Source organism: Tenrec ecaudatus, chromosome 9, assembly GCF_050624435.1.
Source record: "Tenrec ecaudatus isolate mTenEca1 chromosome 9, mTenEca1.hap1, whole genome shotgun sequence".
NCBI classification, from domain to species: domain Eukaryota; kingdom Metazoa; phylum Chordata; class Mammalia; order Afrosoricida; family Tenrecidae; genus Tenrec; species Tenrec ecaudatus.
Window position 1 is genome coordinate 122,748,513 of NC_134538.1, and position 12,473 is coordinate 122,760,985.

The following is a 12,473-nucleotide window of genomic DNA, read 5'->3' on the forward strand; positions in this document are numbered from 1 at the left end:
TTGACTAAATCCCACATTTATTTGACTGGGTCTCTACTGAGTTCAATATCCTTGAAAATTCCTTGAAGGCAGGTTTCTTACTTCTTTTCAAGAGAAAACTGCTCATAGAGGTTATCGCCTCTCAGAGATTCAGCTACGGACACAGCTGCATGGCAGCCACCGTGTCAAATAGTCAAGGTGTGTTCGCACCTTGGTTGGTCCACTGCAGTACTTGAGTCCCCGAGGGCCTTGTTAAGCAGCTCCCTAGCCCTGGCCGACCTATCCGAAAACTTTATATTACCAGAAGGAAATACACTGGTTTACCTTTCTTGATGTCACAGTCAGTCTTGTTGCCACTTTGTTCTAACCTCCAGCTGACTGCATTTATAACTAATCAGCCCGCCTGGCTTCAAGGTTCTAAAGGGCACCTGTCTCTATGCCTTAGCCTGAAGCCAAGTAACACAAGACAAGATTTCCGTGCTTCAGTCCCAGACCAGTCACAAGACAGACTCACTTGACTGTTAATTTATTCACGGCTGATGGAAAGGTCTGCATTTTTCTTTGAAATACCTTGATTTCCTACTCACCTGGAGTTGGTTTTTTTTTTGGGGGGGGCAGATTATTTCAGTCTGCATCCTTGACTTTATAAAACTACTCCTGTTTTGTATTTATGTGTATATGTATATATGTATGTGTATATATATATTATATTAAATGAAGGGGGAAGTGCAGAGTGGAGACCCAAGGCCCAAGTGTCAGCCAATGGAGATCCCCTCACAGAGGGGCTTAGGAGAGGAGATGGGTTAATTAGGGTGTGAGGTAGTATCGATGAAGAACACAGCTTTCCCCCAGATCCTGGATGCTTCCTCCCCCCAACTACCATGATCCGAATTCTACCTTGCAGGGTTGGATAGGACAGAGGCTGTACACTGGTACATAGGAGGGTTGGAGATACAGGGAATCCAGGGTGGATGATACCTCCAGGACCAAGGGCGTGAGGGACGATGCTGGGAGAGTGGAGGGTGAGTGGGTTGGAAAGGGGGAACTGATTACAAGGAGCCACATGTGACCTCTTCCCTGGGAGAGGGACAGCAGAGAAGGGGGGAAGGGAGACCCCGAATAGGGCAAGATATGACAAAATAACGAGGTATAAATTACCAAGGGCATATGAGGGAGGGGGGAAAAGGGAGGGAGGGGGGGAAAAAAGGAGGACCTGATGCAAGGGGCTTAGGTGAAGAGCAAATGCCTTGAGAGTGATTGGGACAGGGAGTGTATGGGTGTGCTTTGTACAACTGATGTATGTATATGTATGGATTGTGGTAAGAGTTGTTGGAGTCCCTAATAAAATGTAAAAGAAGAAAAAAAAATGTAAAAAAAAAAAAAGAAAAGAAAAGAAAAGAAGAGAAAACAAGAGAAAATGATTAGGGCAAAGAATGTACAGATGTGCTTTATACAATTGATGTATGTATATGCATGGACTGTGATAAGAGTTGTATGAGCCCCTAATAAATTGTTTAAAAAAAAATCTGAAAAATAAAATATTTCACTTGAAAAAAAAAATAAAAATAAACAAAAAAAAAAAAGAAAATGATGATGGCAACATATGTACAAATGTGATTGACACAATGGATGGATGGATGGATAGATGGATGGATGGATGGATGGATGGATGGATGGATGGATGGATTGTGGAAGAGCCCCCAATAAAATTATTTTTAAAAAAAAAACAAAACTACTCCTGTTTTAAGTCAAGATACCTATCTCCAAAAACTCTGCTGCCATTGGTGCCCACTCACAGTGACCCTGTAGGGCAGGGCAGGACTGCCCCTGTGGGTAGCTGAGACGGTGACTGTTCTTTCTCTTGTGGAGCACCTACTGGGTTCACAGCCCAACTCATAACCACTAGGTGACCAGGGCCCTATGAGATCTGTTCATAAAGACAAAGAGAAAGCTGAACTTCTTCCTTGTTACAGGAATAGTGAAGAAGAGTCCATGCCTACAGTTTGGAGAGAAATTCTGGTGACAGAATGCATTGAGAATCAGGAGGCTCCACTTGAGTCACGTTAAGTTGTAAGAGAGCCTAAAAAATTAAACGAATGATTAAAAGCAAAACAACAACAACAACAACAAAAACCTTCTGGCATCTATGCACAAGATGTCATGAGGGGATAACTCTCCTAGGACAGACAACATGTCTCCATTGCTATGCCTCGTGTCTGCCCTCTACCAGGCTGTGGGCTCTGTCACCAGGCTGGCAGAGGAGGTGACACTAGCCTATTATTCAAGGCTCCTGTACGCAGACCTTACTCAGCTCTGCCACCTCCCCCTCCTCTGCGTAATCTCCTATTTTCCAGGAAATATTTTTATTGAATTCAATTTTGTATTCACCAAATTCACATTATTGTTGTTCTGATTGGAAGCGCCTATGAGGTTGTTTTTTGAAGCATAAGGAAAACATATCTGGAAGTACTTGTGCCGTAACGTTGACATGTACCATCTGTGGGGAGCAGAACTGCAGATGTTTACTTGAAACAAAACAGACTCACTGCCACCGAGTTGATGCCAACTCATGGCAACCTTACAGGGCAGAGAAGAGCCGACCCTTGAGTTTCTGAGACTTTACATCTCTATAGGAGCACAGAGCCTCGTCTTTCTTCTGAGAAGCAGCAGGTGGGTTTGAACTGCTGTCCTGGTGGATAGAAGCTCAATGGGGAGACCATTATGCCACTAGGGCTAAGGACAGACACTCATATTCACACATATCTTTCTTTAAAAAAATCATGAAACCACGATAAATCTGACTCAAAAACGATTTCCTTGCCACATTCAAGAATATGGGAAGCCCTCGCCATTTTAAAGACTCTCTGTTAGGTGTTCCCAGTCAACTCCAGCACACGGCAATCCTCTGGATGACAGACCGAACACTGCCGGGTTCTGCGTCCCTCTCACAGCTGTCGTTACGTCTGAGCCCACTGTCGGCGCCACTGTTTCCAGCCCCTCTCAATGACGGAGGGTTTGTAGGTTGCTTCCATTTGTCACTCTTATAAACACTAAACATCCTTACACAGCTTTGTACACTAGTCCAATTACTTCTTGAGGCTAAATTCCTAGAGGCAGAATTGCTTGGTCAAAGCAAATGTGCACGTGAAAACACAGCAGTTACTGCCCAGCTGTCCTTTGAAAAGGTTGAGCCAAGTTACAGTTATCAAGAACATTAACAGTGACTGTGGTACCAATTCTTACTACTTGCCAATATTGAACATGAGGAAGTTTTCATCTTAGCCACGCTAAGGCCTGCATTCCTTTAACCTATAGTTCTCTGATTACTATAGCAGTTAAACTTTCCATGTCTACTGCCTATTTTTTTGTTGTTGATTTTAGAGAGTAATCTTTCCATGCACCTTGTCCAATTAAAAAAAATTAGGGCCCATCATTTTCTGATGCTAGTAGGTTCTGTATTACCCCGATCAGTCTAGCAGGTTCTCTAACATGATAAAGGTAACACCATAGTGTTACTTGGGTCTCTCTACTTCTAGAATCAGTCCACACGCAGTTTTCTTCTTCTCTCTCTCTCTTTAGGGCATTGGTTCTCAACCTTCCTACTGCTGTGACCCTTTAATACAGTTCCTCATGTTGTGGTGAACCCCCTCCCCAATCATAAAATTATTTTCATTGCTACTTCATAACTGTAATTTTATTAGCTATGAATCGGGTGATCCCTGTGAAAGGGTCGTTTGACCCCCAAAGAGGTCGCGACCCACAGGTTGAGAACCGCTGCTTTAGGGTGAGGCACATAGGCAACATGTCTGCCATACATGTTGCAAACATGTAACTCCACAATTTGTTGTTATGCTTTGCTGTCAGGAGGATTCCTGCCCTCCCCCCCCCCCCAAAAAAACACACACACACACAAGTTTGAAGTTGTAAACGTGCTTGTCATGATTGAAGTTTATTCCTCCAAAACGTTTATGCCAACTTGGCTGGGCTATGATTTCCAGTATTGTGGGGCTGTCTTCTCCTCTGTGATCTGGTTACCCTCCCTTTGTGACATGTTGACCATTTTAGCCATTACCGCGGTGATTTCAGTTCCTTTGGGGAGTGTGCTAGCCAAGATCATGCCAATTTAATGAGAATGCGTTTCTACTTGTTATGTTAATGAGGCAGGGCAAGGGTGGGATGTTCATCCACCCTTTACTTCCCTAAGAGAGAGAAGCAAGACAAAAGCAAGCAGCAAGAGAGCAGCCTCAGGAACACCTAAAGGAAGAGTTGGGAGACAAGCATTGCCCTTCGGACCCAACATCTGAAAACCCCCTAGACGCGGGGGAAGAACCACAGCACACGGGCAGAGATAGCCAAAGAATGCTGAGCCCGCAGTTGCTGAAAGGAGATCTTCTCCCAGAACCAGCACAGCTCAAGTCTTTCCCTAGAACCGACCTGAATTTCGGCTTCTGGTCCACGGAACAGTCTGTTTGTGAAGGCCACTTGCAGCTATCACCTTCTCGCAGCGCTAGGACACTGCGGCAGGGCGCTGGTCGCTGCAACCACGTGCAGCTCTATGTTCTACTTAGAGCGAATTAAATTCAGCTGGACTATTTTTAAAAAAATAACCACCAATTTGTAGGATGTCGATAATTTTGGAAACCTCACCTTTCTATAGCCATATATTAAAATTCAATTAAAAATGGAAATTGATTCTATCATCTTGCTTTTTATTAAAAGAGGCCCTGGGGCATAGAGGGTTAGTGTTGGGCTGTACACCTCGGGGTCAGCCACTTGACGTCACCAGCAGTTCCCAGGGAGGGACCTCTAGGCTTTGTGCTCCCATGAAGACTGCCCCTCTTGGGAGCCCACCAGGGCAGTTCCACCCTGGCCGGCAGGGTCGTGCGCAGTCAGAGTTGACTCAATGGCAATGCGTCTGAAGTTTTGGTTCGGTTCATTAAGTAATTTATTCAACATATGTTTAGCTATGATTTCTCACAACACAAGGAATCTGACCTAAAAAGTGCTTTCAATATGACTACATTCAGAAGTGAAGTTGACATGTGTTTGTAGATATAACTAACACTTATGACTTTTCTTCTGCCATATTGTTATATTTCTGAGACAACGTGTATTTTACTTGGTTCTTGGACTTTTTCAGTCCCTGGAAAAGCTGAGCGGCTCCGTACAGTGCCCCAAAGGAGGAGCGAAAGAGCTCTCTAGGAAGAGGCACTACGATGCGAACTAGTCTGGGGAGACAGCACAGGGCGAGCTGGAGAGACGGCCGGAGGCTGCTGTGGGTGGGGCAGGGGTGTGGTGAGAGGAGAGACAGAGGCAGCAGGACAGGAGAAGAGATACAACTTGAAGGGCCAAGTCACAAAGGTCTGCCAAGAGTCTTTGTGAAACACCGCAAGGAATCCTCTCAGCCGACCACACTTCTATTTCGACAAAGGAGACCCGAATCTATTCTAAATGATCAAATATAGATTTCTGTTGCTGTCAAGAACCACGGCCGTTTGTTTTCTTATTTCTGAAACTTCACTCAACTACTTAGTCCCAAGGAAGGTTTTTTTTGTGTGTGAAAAATCTCACTTTGAAAAACAAACAAAATAAAAAATCAACTCTCTAAAGATTAACAAAATATTGGTCTTGGATCAGAGAACCACTTTATCCATTGCATAAGCAAGACCTAATCCTTCACTCTCTAATATGTCTATGGGTAAGTTTAAAAAAAAAGTATCGGGGTTCCAGCCTGTAAATGCTTGGGGTTACTCGAAACAGAACCTGTTCAAGCAGCCTCTGCAATCGGTGGATAGACGCAGGCACCTCATCTCAGTAATACACTTGTCTTGGTCTTGTGAAGACACCTTTAAAAACTCATTTTGTGCTATTGGAAAATGTTTGAAGTCAGGGTGACTATAAAATTTTAAACAAAATCCAAGAGGACATCTTCCCAAATGATTGAAGCTTTGGATTAAGTTCATGGGAATCTTGCCCCAATAGCTTTTAGATCGTTTGGAAGCTCTCGATGCTGAGACAGAGGTTAGCCGGTCAACCTTGATGAGTGAATTAACTACGGCCGAAGTCCAGAAACAGGCAGGGGCAAGACTATAGAATGACCAGTGATGTGATCGTCCCCGAAACTGGGATCTCACATAGTTCAGCATTTGCAATTTTAAATGACCATCTTGGCTTCAGTAAGCTTTTGGCTGGAAGAGGGCCAAAGCAATGTATGAAGATCAGTTAGCTCAAAGAGCAGATCTTTCCCACAGTCTTTTAAGCAAGATCAAAGCAAATAAAGAGTATTTCATGGAATAAATCCTAACTAGGGGTGGGTGTTGGGTGTATGACTACGCTGCAGAGAGTAAGGTCAAGTAAAGATCGTGATTTCCATGGGCCCATGCAAGGCAGAGAGGTTAGCTCAGAAGTTATATGGCAAGGGTCTTTTAAAAAGGAAATCTCAAAGAGACAATCTTGGTAAATTCTCTCAAAAGACTCAGAATGATTATGGAGGCTTAGTATACTACTTAGTCATAAAGCGCAGTGATTTTCTACTTGGTACAGTTACTTCGATGCAATGTTCTTAAATTATACTCTTCAAAATATCTCATTAGTTAATAATGTTTGCTTTGATTTTCATAGATTCAAGCGACCAGTCCAGAACTTCAACTCAGGTCCATGATCTCAAAGTTGTCTTCTTCCTACTACACCGTAACTATGAAAAATCACTGCCAACTCGACTGTGTAACGGCAGCTATCCCTTCGCAGTTACAGACCATTTGAAACCCAAACTACTATGATGACAGTGTCCGTGCTACCTGTTGCATCTAGATCATCAGACAGGACTGAACACCACAAGTAAGTATCCCACAAGTATCACGAGTAGCCTTAGGTTCAATTGTTAATAGACCTCAGTTAAACTCATTAGCTCAGTGATCTTAAAACGTAAGAAGTATTAAGGACTAGCCAAAAGGTCTGGTTTCAGATACTGTGCCTGGATGAAATGAAATTACTACAATGTTTAAAAGCAATTTATTTCTCCACTGGAGAAAAAGTACTTCAAGATGACGTGCTGTAAAGTGATTTACAACAAATTGACTGTAGTTCTTCTAATGAAAAAGCAATTGTCCAACTTTCCCTGGAGAACAGTTTCAGTAACAACAATCCATGCTCATGGAAAGTCATGAGTTAGAAAATGAGAACCAAATGAACTCACAGCTGGGAAAAGCCAACAATAATTAATTTGATGCCAGCCATTTGTATAGAACATGTATACATTTCAAAATCTCCCTGGAGAGACACAAGGTCATTGAAGGGCAGGGTTCACACGGTTAAATATGCTTAACGAGTTATTACTTAGAAAGATACTGCGATCCAAAGGCTTTACATTAAACGAGTAATACTAATCATGTGTTTTCGGGCTAGAGGGTTATGATAAATGGTTGGTCAATACCATCAGTTGAATGTCAACATCGTAACAAGTGTTTGTGAGACACATCCTTGCAATGCATCCTCACTGAATCTTGTGCAATATCTTCCTCAACAGCAGTAGAAAAAACAAGGTCATTAAAAGGGGCTTTATTCTGACTCACTGGCTAAGAAAATGGGAACAGTTTGACATCGTCCAAGTTGTTTCATTTTAATGAGCAGTGAGCATTTTTCATGTCCTTATTAAAGGAGTTAATGTGTTCCTCTAGTCTCATCTCCACCGCCAGAGTATGCGCTCTCTTGTTCCACAACCGCGACACCGCCTTTGCGGTTCAGGGAAGATCAGAGAGCCAGAGCTGATTGCTCACATGTGGTTGTTAATAAAACTCCTACGGTGCTGCTCAAGGTGCCCACGGGGACTGGGCAATTATTTATATTTCTTATGGTTTTCTATAGTGGCTGTGATTGGACTTCCACAAAGTAAGCGTCTCCCTACCAACGAAAGCAGTGGCTTCAGCGTATTCATCAGACTCGGGTGGAAGGATATTGTTCTCAGGGTTTGATCAAAGCACAGAAATTCAGCTGCTGCTATCACACAGCCACACCAAGTGTTAAATCAAAATGCTCAGCAACTCTGGAGTTCATCTGAGCAGATGTGAGCTATTCATGAAACTACACATACAGGGCTTGCATCGCGATCCGACTCTTTGTTGTATTAAAAGTGCTGGGCGGGGAGACTATTGCACAAACTCGGGGAGATAGTCTATGATGGCCGACCGCTTTGAATGGCTGCTAATTCAGGTCGACTTCCATGTCCGGAAACAAGGAATTCTAAGAACGCTCATCTTGGTTTACGGCTTTATATCTCCTTACTCTTTTCCGTGAAGGTTCCAGAACAAAGAGCTAATATCCATAACAACAAGCAGCTGAGGCTTCCCAAGAACCACACAGACTACTACTATATCTCCCACTTTGCCGCCCAGAAAAGGCCATTCTGAGGCGAGAGTGGTGATACGGGAGGGTGGAGGGAGGGTGGGGTGGAAAGAGGGAACCAATCACAAGGATCTACATATAACGCCCTCCCTGGGGGACGGACAACAGAAAAGAGGGTGAAGGCAAAGGGAGACGTCGGACAGTGTAAGACATGTCAAAATAATAATAATTTATAAATTATCAAGGGTTCATGAGGGACGGGAGAACGGGGAGGGAGGGGAAAAATGAGGAGCTGATACCAAGGGTTCAAGCAGACAGAAAATGTTTTGAGAATGATGATGGCAACAAATGTACAAATATGCTTGATACAATGGATGCATGTATGGATTGTGGGAAGAGTTGTACGATGAGCCCCCAATAAAATGATTAAAAAAATAAAGAAATACAACTGATTTTTGTATATTAAAAAAGTTAATAGTTATTAAAAAGGTTTAATTTCTGGTACATGTGATAATTCGATTTAAAAGTAAAAGTTACATCATTAAAATTAGACCAGAGGATGCATAGTGGTGCAGATGGGAACTGGAAACACAGGGAATCCAGGACAGATGAACACCTCAGGATCAGTGGTGAGAGTGGTGACACTGGGAGGGAAGGGGGAAGGAGGGGTGAAAACAGGGAACTGATTATAAGGATCTACGTATAACCTCCTCCCTGGGGGGTGGACAACAGAAAAGTGGGTGAAGGGAGATGCCTGGCAGTGTAAAATATGATAAAATAATCATTTATAAATTATCAAGGGTTCATGAGGGAGGGGGAAGCGGGGAGGGAGGGGGATGGAAACTGAAAAACAAAGAGCTGATTCCAGGAACCCAAGCAGAAAGCAAGAATGATGAGGGCAACGAATGTATAAGTGTGCTTTACACAATTGATGTATGTGTGGATTGTGGTTAAGAGTTGTATGAACCCCAATAAAATGATTTAAAAAAAGGGGGGGGGGCGCTGACTTCTATTTGAAGGACAGAAGTTGCTAATAAGGCGAAACATCTGGAAACAAAAGACCTCTTTCAAGTTGGATTGCTCAAGAGCATCATCAGCCACCAGCACTGTCTATAAAGCACCCCTTTGATGGACAAGTTGAACTTTGACCTCCTTGGGCACTAATATTCAGCAAAGATGTGTGGTCTCCCTCAAGAAAAAGTAAAATAAAATTCAAAGAGGGACTAAATTGTTGACTGGGAAACTAATTTTCCCTGGAAACTTTTATCCAAACTACAATAAATGTTCAATTAAATGCATAAATAAATATATAGAGGATGATGTAAATTTCACTTTGATTTGATGTTCAGCATCTATTTTTTAAGAATACATCCATGGGCTCTGGTATCTTTTCTCCTTGAAACTGTATTCCCATTCCAGTTCCCAGAATTGTGCCTTAACATAGCTTTCTTATTCAATAAAGTGCTTTACCTGTAATTCAATACACTTTCCAGCAATAGAAACATGTACACATAGAAAAGAAACGCCATTCTCTCTCATATGCGAGCACGCACAGCCAGAGTGACCAGCTGTCCTCCACTGTGTCAGCGCTGTTTTGATGCCCGCACTTAGCCCTGCCGTGTGGCTGCACGTGCACGATTTCCATCAAAGGTAATTTTCTGGGCAATGTTGTGTACAATTTACTTCTCATTATGATAAGGTCGCTGGTGGGGCATTTATGAGATGCTCTCTGGAGCCAATTGCAACCAGTAGCTTTTGGCGTGCTTCATATGGAGGAGATAAATTGGCCTGATCGTGATTCAATAGAAAAGTAAAAATTTCTTGGAAAATTTTTCCTCAATCACATTTAATGTCCTAAAGGAGGCCGGGGTTAGCGCGGTTATGACGATGGTGGGCTTCAGAATCAAGCCAGCATTTGTGGGCCGACGAGGCCCAAAGGGATCCGGCCCCTGCCCATCTTTTGGCCTCCATTCCTGACATTTGCTTCCTCACTACCTGGTCTCTAGCAGCACTGGCCGCCCCTACTCTTTGAACATGTCTTGGTCACTCTTGGGATCAATGCACCCCAAAGTTTCCTGTCCTCAGAAAGCTCTTTCTAAAGCTCTTCCCATGGCTGAAACGTCCTAGTTTTATTACCTGACCCCACAAAGCCTCCTCTGAGGAGCTTCTTAAAAGGTCTCTGGTCCTCAAGACCACCTGCCTACCCAGTGTTCACTATACTAGTGTCCTACTGATGCCACTGAAATGCTAGTCACAGTGTGAACTTATGCTATTTTTAGTTTTTAATCTCGTTAATAATTGGGACGATAGGGTAGGAGAACATGATTGTCACCACTGTTTACATTTAAAGGTTGTTGGAGAAAAACAAAACCCTCACCATAAAAGGCATCTCGATTAGAATAGCCTATAACTAATATAATCAAAGATTTCTTGATAAAATAGACTGAGCGAGGAGATCTTTTTTATTTGTTGACTAAATCATTTTATTGTGGGCTCTTACAGCTTTTATTCATCAATTGTATTAAGCACATTTGTACATAGGCTGCCATCATCATTTTCAAAACATTTTGTTTCTACTTAAGCCCTTGCTATCAGCTCCTCTTTTTCCCTCCCTCCCCACCTTCCCACCTTCATGACCATTTGATAAATTATTATTCTTTTCATTTCGTACATTGTCTGCTGCGTCCCTTCGCCCACATTTCTGTTGTGCATCACCCTCGGGGTTGGCGGATATTATAAATCAATTGTGATCAGTTCCACCTTTCCCTGCCACTTTCTCCACACTCCCATTATTGTTCCTGAGGGGTTATCTGTCCTGGATTCCATGTGTTGAGAGCTCTTATCTATGCTAGGGTATGTGCTCCGGTCTAGCTGGATTTGTAAGGTAGAACTGGGGTCATGACTGGGTGAGGGTGGTAAGCATTAAAGAACTAGAGGAATGTTGTGTGTTTTGTCAGTGCTATAATGCACCCTGGCTGGCTCGTCCCTTCCATGTGACCCTTCTGTGAGGGATGTCCAATTTGTCTACAGATGGGCTTTGGGTCTCCTCGTTCATATCGATATGATTATTTGTTTTGGGTCTTCTGATGCCTGATACCTGATCACGTCAACACCTCATGATCACACAGGCTGATGTGCTACTTCCATATGATCTTTGTTGCTTCCCTGCTAGATGACGGCTTGTTTAACTTCAAGCCTTTAAGACCTCAGATGCTCTATCTTCTAATAGCCAGGCACCATCAGCTTTCTTCACCGCATTTACTTAAGCACCCATTTTGACTTCAGCGATTGTGGTGGGAAGGTGAGCATGACAGAATGCCAGGTTATTAGAACAAAGTGTTCTTGCGATGAGGGAGGACTTGAGTAGAGGCTCAATGTCCATCTGCTAACATGATATATAACATATAAATATATGTACATAGACCTATATCCCTATCATTATATATTAATATAATTACATATATATGCCTATATTTATAACTCTATAAATGTCTTTTGCCTCCTACTTCTTTCCTCTATTTCCTTTTACTTTCCTACTGTCCCATTATAATGTATTATCATGTTCAACTTTCATTTGGCTCTCAGTAATTCCTCTCAGCTACATTGCACTTGGTCAAATCCCACCAGGCATTCTATTCCCTCCTTGCCATTGATTTTATTTTATTTTTTTAAGATCAATGATTTTTTATGGCAAATATCTTTTCTTTAAAAAAATCATTTTACTGGGGCTTGTATAATTCTTTTTAATAGTTTTATTAGGAGCTCTTATCACAATCCATACATACATCAATTGTGTAAAGCACATTTGTACATTCATTGCCTTCATCATTCTCAAAACATCCGCTCTCTACCCAAGCCCCTGGCATCAGCTCCTCATTCTTCCCTTCCCTCCCAGCTTCCCCTTCCCTCATGAACCCTTGATAATTTATAAATTATTATTTTGTCATATCTTGCACTGTTCGACGTCTCCCTTCACCCGCTTTTCTGTTGTTCGTCCCCCAGGGAGGAAGTCATATGTATATCCTGGTAATCGGTTTCCCCTTTCCAACCTACCCTCCCTCTACCCTCTCAGGCCATTGATTTTAGATATCTTGTTGTTCCCTTCTCTCTGGGTTTAACAAGGAGATCTTAATAAATAAAGCATAACATTATTC

The 12,473-nt window shown here is 42.6% G+C and overlaps 1 protein-coding gene across 1 annotated transcript in view; it reads right to left on the reverse strand.

Annotated features, from left to right (window-relative positions):
• RELN (reelin) overlaps positions 1-12,473 on the reverse strand; it is a 509,976-nt gene that overhangs the window by 139,095 nt on the left and 358,408 nt on the right. The window lies entirely within an intron of this gene.